The following is an 8,551-nucleotide window of genomic DNA, read 5'->3' on the forward strand; positions in this document are numbered from 1 at the left end:
AGGTCGAAAACGACTAATGTCCCAAATTAACGAGGAGATTTTCTTAACCTCCATTTTGGCTAAATTTTTAGAGAATGCAAAAATATCCCATGGAAGTCGTAGTTATGTTGTTTACCTATCCAACGAATTGTCACATGCTAAGATTCAATACAAATCGGCCACTTTATGGCCTTCCTAGTAAAAATGGGTCGAAAACGAGCAATGTCCAAAATTAACGAGGAGATTTTCTTAAACTCCATTTTGGCCGTATTTTTAGAGAATGCAAAAATATCCCATGGAAGTCGTAGTTATGTTGTTTACCTATCCAACGAATTGTCACATGCTAAGATTCAATACAAATCGGCCACTTTATGGCCTTCCGTATAAAAAAGGGTCGAAAACGAGTAATGTCCTAAATTAACGAGGGGATTTTCTTAACCTCCATTTTGGCTAAATTTTTAGAGAATGCAAAAATATCCCATGGAAGTCGTAGTTATGTTGTTTACCTATCCAACGAATTGTCACATGCTAAGATTCAATACAAATCGGCCACTTTATGGCCTTCCTAGTAAAAATGGGTCGAAAACGAGCAATGTCCAAAATTAACGAGGAGATTTTCTTAAACTCCATTTTGGCCGTATTTTTAGAGAATGCAAAAATATCCCATGGAAGTCGTAGTTATGTTGTTTACCTATCCAACGAATTGTCACATGCTAAGATTCAATACAAATCGGCCACTTTAAGGCCTTCCTAGTAAAAATGGGTCGAAAACGAGTAATGTCCTAAATTAACGAGGAGATTTTCTTAACCTCCATTTTGGCCGAATTTTTAGAGAATGCAAAAATATCCCATGGAAGTCGTAGTTATGTTGTTTACCTATCCAACGAATTGTCACATGCTAAGATTCAATACAAATCGGCCACTTTATGGCCTTCCTAGTAAAAATGGGTCGAAAACGAGCAATGTCCAAAATTAACGAGGAGATTTTCTTAACCTCCATTTTGGCCGAATTTTTAGAGAATTGAAAAATATCCCATGGAAGTCGTAGTTATGTTGTTTATCTATCCAACGAATTGTCACACGCTAAGATTCAATGCAAATCGGCCACATTATGGCCTTCCTAGTAAAAAAGGTCGAAAACGAGTAATGTCCCAAATTAACGAGGAGATTTTCTTAACCTCCATTTTGGCTAAATTTTTAGAGAATGCAAAAATATCCCGTGGAAGTCGTAGTTATGTTGTTTACCTATCCAACGAATTGTCACGTGCTAAGATTCAATACAAATCGGCCACTTTATGGCCTTCCTAGTAAAAATGGGTCGAAAACGAGCAATGTCCAAAATTAACGAGGAGATTTTCTTAAACTCCATTTTGGCCGAATTTTTAGAGAATGCAAAAATATCCCATGGAAGTCGTAGTTATGTTGTTTACCTATCCAACGAATTGTCACATGCTAAGATTCAATACAAATCGGCCACTTTATGGCCTTCCTAGTAAAAATGGGTCGAAAACGAGCAATGTCCAAAATTAACGAGGAGATTTTCTTAAATTCCATTTTGGCTGTATTTTTAGAGAATGCAAAAATATCCCACGGAAGTCGTAGTTATGTTGTTTACCTATCCAACGAATTGTCACACGCTAAGATTCAATACAAATCGGCCACTTTATGGCCTTCCTTATAAAAAAGGGTCGAAAACGAGTAATGTCCTAAATTAACGAGGGGATTTTCTTAACCTCCATTTTGGCTAAATTTTTAGAGAATGCAAAAATATCCCATGGAAGTCGTAGTTATGTTGTTTACCTATCCAACGAATTGTCACATGCTAAGATTCAATACAAATCGGCCACTTTATGGCCTTCCTAGTAAAAATGGGTCGAAAACGAGCAATGTCCAAAATTAACGAGGAGATTTTCTTAAACTCCATTTTGGCCGTATTTTTAGAGAATGCAAAAATATCCCATGGAAGTCGTAGTTATGTTGTTTACCTATCCAACGAATTGTCACATGCTAAGATTCAATACAAATCGGCCACTTTATGGCCTTCCTTATAAAAAAGGGTCGAAAACGAGTAATGTCCTAAATTAACGAGGGGATTTTCTTAACCTCCATTTTGGCTAAATTTTTAGAGAATGCAAAAATATCCCATGGAAGTCGTAGTTATGTTGTTTACCTATCCAACGAATTGTCACATGCTAAGATTCAATACAAATCGGCCACTTTATGGCCTTCCTAGTAAAAATGGGTCGAAAACGAGCAATGTCCAAAATTAACGAGGAGATTTTCTTAAACTCCATTTTGGCCGTATTTTTAGAGAATGCAAAAATATCCCATGGAAGTCGTAGTTATGTTGTTTACCTATCCAACGAATTGTCACATGCTAAGATTCAATACAAATCGGCCACTTTAAGGCCTTCCTAGTAAAAATGGGTCGAAAACGAGTAATGTCCTAAATTAACGAGGAGATTTTCTTAACCTCCATTTTGGCCGAATTTTTAGAGAATGCAAAAATATCCCATGGAAGTCGTAGTTATGTTGTTTACCTATCCAACGAATTGTCACATGCTAAGATTCAATACAAATCGGCCACTTTATGGCCTTCCTAGTAAAAATGGGTCGAAAACGAGTAATGTCCTAAATTAACGAGGAGATTTTCTTAACCTCCATTTTGGCCGAATTTTTAGAGAATTGAAAAATATCCCATGGAAGTCGTAGCTATGTTGTTTATCTATCCAACGAATTGTCACACGCTAAGATTCAATGCAAATCGGCCACATTATGGCCTTCCTAGTAAAAAAGGTCGAAAACGAGTAATGTCCCAAATTAACGAGGAGATTTTCTTAACCTCCATTTTGGCTAAATTTTTAGAGAATGCAAAAATATCCCATGGAAGTCGTAGTTATGTTGTTTACCTATCCAACGAATTGTCACGTGCTAAGATTCAATACAAATCGGCCACTTTATGGCCTTCCTAGTAAAAATGGGTCGAAAACGAGCAATGTCCAAAATTAACGAGGAGATTTTCTTAAACTCCATTTTGGCCGAATTTTTAGAGAATGCAAAAATATCCCATGGAAGTCGTAGTTATGTTGTTTACCTATCCAACGAATTGTCACATGCTAAGATTCAATACAAATCGGCCACTTTATGGCCTTCCTAGTAAAAATGGGTCGAAAACGAGTAATGTCCTAAATTAACGAGGAGATTTTCTTAACCCTCATTTTGGCCGAATTTTTAGAGAATTGAAAAATATCCCATGGAAGTCGTAGTTATGTTGTTTATCTATCCAACGAATTGTCACACGCTAAGATTCAATGCAAATCGGCCACATTATGGCCTTCCTAGTAAAAAAGGTCGAAAACGAGTAATGTCACAAATTAACGAGGAGATTTTCTTAACCTCCATTTTGGCTAAATTTTTAGAGAATGCAAAAATATCCCATGGAAGTCGTAGTTATGTTGTTTACCTATCCAACGAATTGTCACATGCTAAGATTCAATACAAATCGGCCACTTTAAGGCCTTCCTAGTAAAAATGGGTCGAAAACGAGTAATGTCCTAAATTAACGAGGAGATTTTCTTAACCTCCATTTTGGCCAAATTTTTAGAGAGTGCAAAAAGTTCCCATGGAAGTCGTAGTTATGTTGTTTACCTATCCAACGAATTGTCACACGCTAAGATTCAATGCAAATCGGCCACATTATGGCCTTCCTAGTAAAAAAGGGTCGAAAACGAGTAATGTCCCAAATTAACAAGGAGATTTTCTTAACCTCCATTTTGGCTGAATTTTTAAAAAATGCAAAAATATCCCATGGAAGTCGTAGTTATGTTGTTTACCTATCCAACGAATTGTCACATGCTAAGATTCAATACAAATCGGCCACTTTAAGGCCTTCCTAGTAAAAATGGGTCGAAAACGAGTAATGTCCTAAATTAACGAGGAGATTTTCTTAACCTCCATTTTGGCTAAATTTTTAGAGAATGCAAAAATATCCCATGGAAGTCGTAGTTATGTTGTTTACCTATCCAACGAATTGTCACATGCTAAGATTCAATACAAATCGGCCACTTTATGGCCTTCCTAGTAAAAATGGGTCGAAAACGAGTAATGTCCTAAATTAACGAGGAGATTTTCTTAACCTCCTTTTTGGCCGAATTTTTAGAGAATGCAAAAATATCCCATGGAAGTCGTAGTTATGTTGTTTACCTATCCAACGAATTGTCACACGCTAAGATTCAATGCAAATCGGCCACATTATGGCCTTCCTAGTAAAAAAGGTCGAAAACGAGTAATGTCCCAAATTAATGAGGAGATTTTCTTAACCTCCATTTTGGCTAAATTTTTAGAGAATGCAAAAATATCCCATGGAAGTCGTAGTTATGTTGTTTACCTATCCAACGAATTGTCACATGCTAAGATTCAATACAAATCGGCCACTTTATGGCCTTCCTAGTAAAAATGGGTCGAAAACGAGCAATGTCCAAAATTATCGAGGAGATTTTCTTAAACTCCATTTTGGCCGTATTTTTAGAGAATGCAAAAATATCCCATGGAAGTCGTAGTTATGTTGTTTACCTATCCAACGAATTGTCACATGCTAAGATTCAATACAAATCGGCCACTTTAAGGCCTTCCTAGTAAAAATGGGTCGAAAACGAGTAATGTCCTAAATTAACGAGGAGATTTTCTTAACCTCCATTTTGGCCGAATTTTTAGAGAATGCAAAAATATCCCATGGAAGTCGTAGTTATGTTGTTTACCTATCCAACGAATTGTCACATGCTAAGATTCAATACAAATCGGCCACTTTATGGCCTTCCTAGTAAAAATGGGTCGAAAACGAGTAATGTCCTAAATTAACGAGGAGATTTTCTTAACCTCCATTTTGGCCGAATTTTTAGAGAATGCAAAAATATCCCATGGAAGTCGTAGTTATGTTGTTTATCTATCCAACGAATTGTCACACGCTAAGATTCAATGCAAATCGGCCACATTATGGACTTCCTAGTAAAAAAGGTCGAAAACGAGTAATGTCCCAAATTAACGAGGAGATTTTCTTAACCTCCATTTTGGCTAAATTTTTAGAGAATGCAAAAATATCCCATGGAAGTCGTAGTTATGTTGTTTACCTATCCAACGAATTGTCACATGCTAAGATTCAATACAAATCGGCCACTTTATGGCCTTCCTAGTAAAAATGGGTCGAAAACGAGTAATGTCCTAAATTAACGAGGAGATTTTCTTAACCTCCTTTTTGGCCGAATTTTTAGAGAATGCAAAAATATCCCATGGAAGTCGTAGTTATGTTGTTTACCTATCCAACGAATTGTCACACGCTAAGATTCAATGCAAATCGGCCACATTATGGCCTTCCTAGTAAAAAAGGTCGAAAACGAGTAATGTCCCAAATTAATGAGGAGATTTTCTTAACCTCCATTTTGGCTAAATTTTTAGAGAATGCAAAAATATCCCATGGAAGTCGTAGTTATGTTGTTTACCTATCCAACGAATTGTCACATGCTAAGATTCAATACAAATCGGCCACTTTATGGCCTTCCTAGTAAAAATGGGTCGAAAACGAGCAATGTCCAAAATTAACGAGGAGATTTTCTTAAACTCCATTTTGGCCGTATTTTTAGAGAATGCAAAAATATCCCATGGAAGTCGTAGTTATGTTGTTTACCTATCCAACGAATTGTCACATGCTAAGATTCAATACAAATCGGCCACTTTAAGGCCTTCCTAGTAAAAATGGGTCGAAAACGAGTAATGTCCTAAATTAACGAGGAGATTTTCTTAACCTCCATTTTGGCCGAATTTTTAGAGAATGCAAAAATATCCCATGGAAGTCGTAGTTATGTTGTTTACCTATCCAACGAATTGTCACATGCTAAGATTCAATACAAATCGGCCACTTTATGGCCTTCCTAGTAAAAATGGGTCGAAAACGAGTAATGTCCTAAATTAACGAGGAGATTTTCTTAACCTCCATTTTGGCCGAATTTTTAGAGAATGCAAAAATATCCCATGGAAGTCGTAGTTATGTTGTTTATCTATCCAACGAATTGTCACACGCTAAGATTCAATGCAAATCGGCCACATTATGGACTTCCTAGTAAAAAAGGTCGAAAACGAGTAATGTCCCAAATTAACGAGGAGATTTTCTTAACCTCCATTTTGGCTAAATTTTTAGAGAATGCAAAAATATCCCATGGAAGTCGTAGTTATGTTGTTTACCTATCCAACGAATTGTCACATGCTAAGATTCAATACAAATCGGCCACTTTATGGCCTTCCTAGTAAAAATGGGTCGAAAACGAGTAATGTCCTAAATTAACGAGGAGATTTTCTTAACCTCCATTTTGGCCAAATTTTTAGAGAGTGCAAAAAGTTCCCATGGAAGTCGTAGTTATGTTGTTTACCTATCCAACGAATTGTCACACGCTAAGATTCAATGCAAATCGGCCACATTATGGCCTTCCTAGTAAAAAAGGGTCGAAAACGAGTAATGTCCCAAATTAACAAGGAGATTTTCTTAACCTCCATTTTGGCTGAATTTTTAAAAAATGCAAAAATATCCCATGGAAGTCGTAGTTATGTTGTTTACCTATCCAACGAATTGTCACATGCTAAGATTCAATACAAATCGGCCACTTTAAGGCCTTCCTAGTAAAAATGGGTCGAAAAGAGTAATGTCCTAAATTAACGAGGAGATTTTCTTAACCTCCATTTTGGCCGAATTTTTAGAGAATGCAAAAATATCCCATGGAAGTCGTAGTTATGTTGTTTACCTATCCAACGAATTGTCACACGCTAAGATTCAATGCAAATCGGCCACATTATGGCCTTCCTAGTAAAAAAGGTCGAAAACGAGTAATGTCCCAAATTAACGAGGAGATTTTCTTAACCTCCATTTTGGCTAAATTTTTAGAGAATGCAAAAATATCCCATGGAAGTCGTAGTTATGTTGTTTACCTATCCAACGAATTGTCACATGCTAAGATTCAATACAAATCGGCCACTTTATGGCCTTCCTAGTAAAAATTGGTCGAAAACGAGTAATGTCCTAAATTAACGAGGAGATTTTCTTAACCTCCATTTTGGCCGAATTTTTAGAGAATGCAAAAATATCCCATGGAAGTCGTAGTTATGTTGTTTATCTATCCAACGAATTGTCACACGCTAAGATTCAATGCAAATCGGCCACATTATGGCCTTCCTAGTAAAAAAGGTCGAAAACGAGTAATGTCCCAAATTAACGAGGAGATTTTCTTAACCTCCATTTTGGCTAAATTTTTAGAGAATGCAAAAATATCCCATGGAAGTCGTAGTTATGTTGTTTACCTATCCAACGAATTGTCACGTGCTAAGATTCAATACAAATCGGCCACTTTATGGCCTTCCTAGTAAAAATGGGTCGAAAACGAGCAATGTCCAAAATTAACGAGGAGATTTTCTTAAACTCCATTTTGGCCGAATTTTTAGAGAATGCAAAAATATCCCATGGAAGTCGTAGTTATGTTGTTGACCTATCCAACGAATTGTCACATGCTAAGATTCAATACAAATCGGCCACTTTAAGGCCTTCCTAGTAAAAATGGGTCGAAAACGAGTAATGTCCTAAATTAACGAGGAGATTTTCTTAACCTCCATTTTGGCCAAATTTTTAGAGAGTGCAAAAAGTTCCCATGGAAGTCGTAGTTATGTTGTTTACCTATCCAACGAATTGTCACACGCTAAGATTCAATGCAAATCGGCCACATTATGGCCTTCCTAGTAAAAAAGGGTCGAAAACGAGTAATGTCCCAAATTAACAAGGAGATTTTCTTAACCTCCATTTTGGCTGAATTTTTAAAAAATGCAAAAATATCCCATGGAAGTCGTAGTTATGTTGTTTACCTATCCAACGAATTGTCACATGCTAAGATTCAATACAAATCGGCCACTTTAAGGCCTTCCTAGTAAAAATGGGTCGAAAACGAGTAATGTCCTAAATTAACGAGGAGATTTTCTTAACCTCCATTTTGGCTAAATTTTTATTGAATGCAAAAATATCCCATGGAAGTCGTAGTTATGTTGTTTACCTATCCAACGAATTGTCACATGCTAAGATTCAATACAAATCGGCCACTTTATGGCCTTCCTAGTAAAAATGGGTCGAAAACGAGTAATGTCCTAAATTAACGAGGAGATTTTCTTAACCTCCATTTTGGCCGAATTTTTAGAGAATGCAAAAATATCCCATGGAAGTCGTAGTTATGTTGTTTACCTATCCAACGAATTGTCACACGCTAAGATTCAATGCAAATCGGCCACATTATGGCCTTCCTAGTAAAAAAGGTCAAAAACGAGTAATGTCCCAAATTAACGAGGAGATTTTCTTAACCTCCATTTTGGCTAAATTTTTAGAGAATGCAAAAATATCCCATGGAAGTCGTAGTTATGTTGTTTACCTATCCAACGAATTGTCACATGCTAAGATTCAATACAAATCGGCCACTTTATGACCTTCCTAGTAAAAATGGGTCGAAAACGAGCAATGTCCAAAATTAACGAGGAGATTTTCTTAAACTCC

The sequence above is a fragment of the Medicago sativa genome, chromosome 8 (genome assembly GCF_051527215.1).
Source record: "Medicago sativa cultivar Bolivia chromosome 8, Bolivia_mono, whole genome shotgun sequence".
Taxonomy (NCBI): domain Eukaryota; kingdom Viridiplantae; phylum Streptophyta; class Magnoliopsida; order Fabales; family Fabaceae; genus Medicago; species Medicago sativa.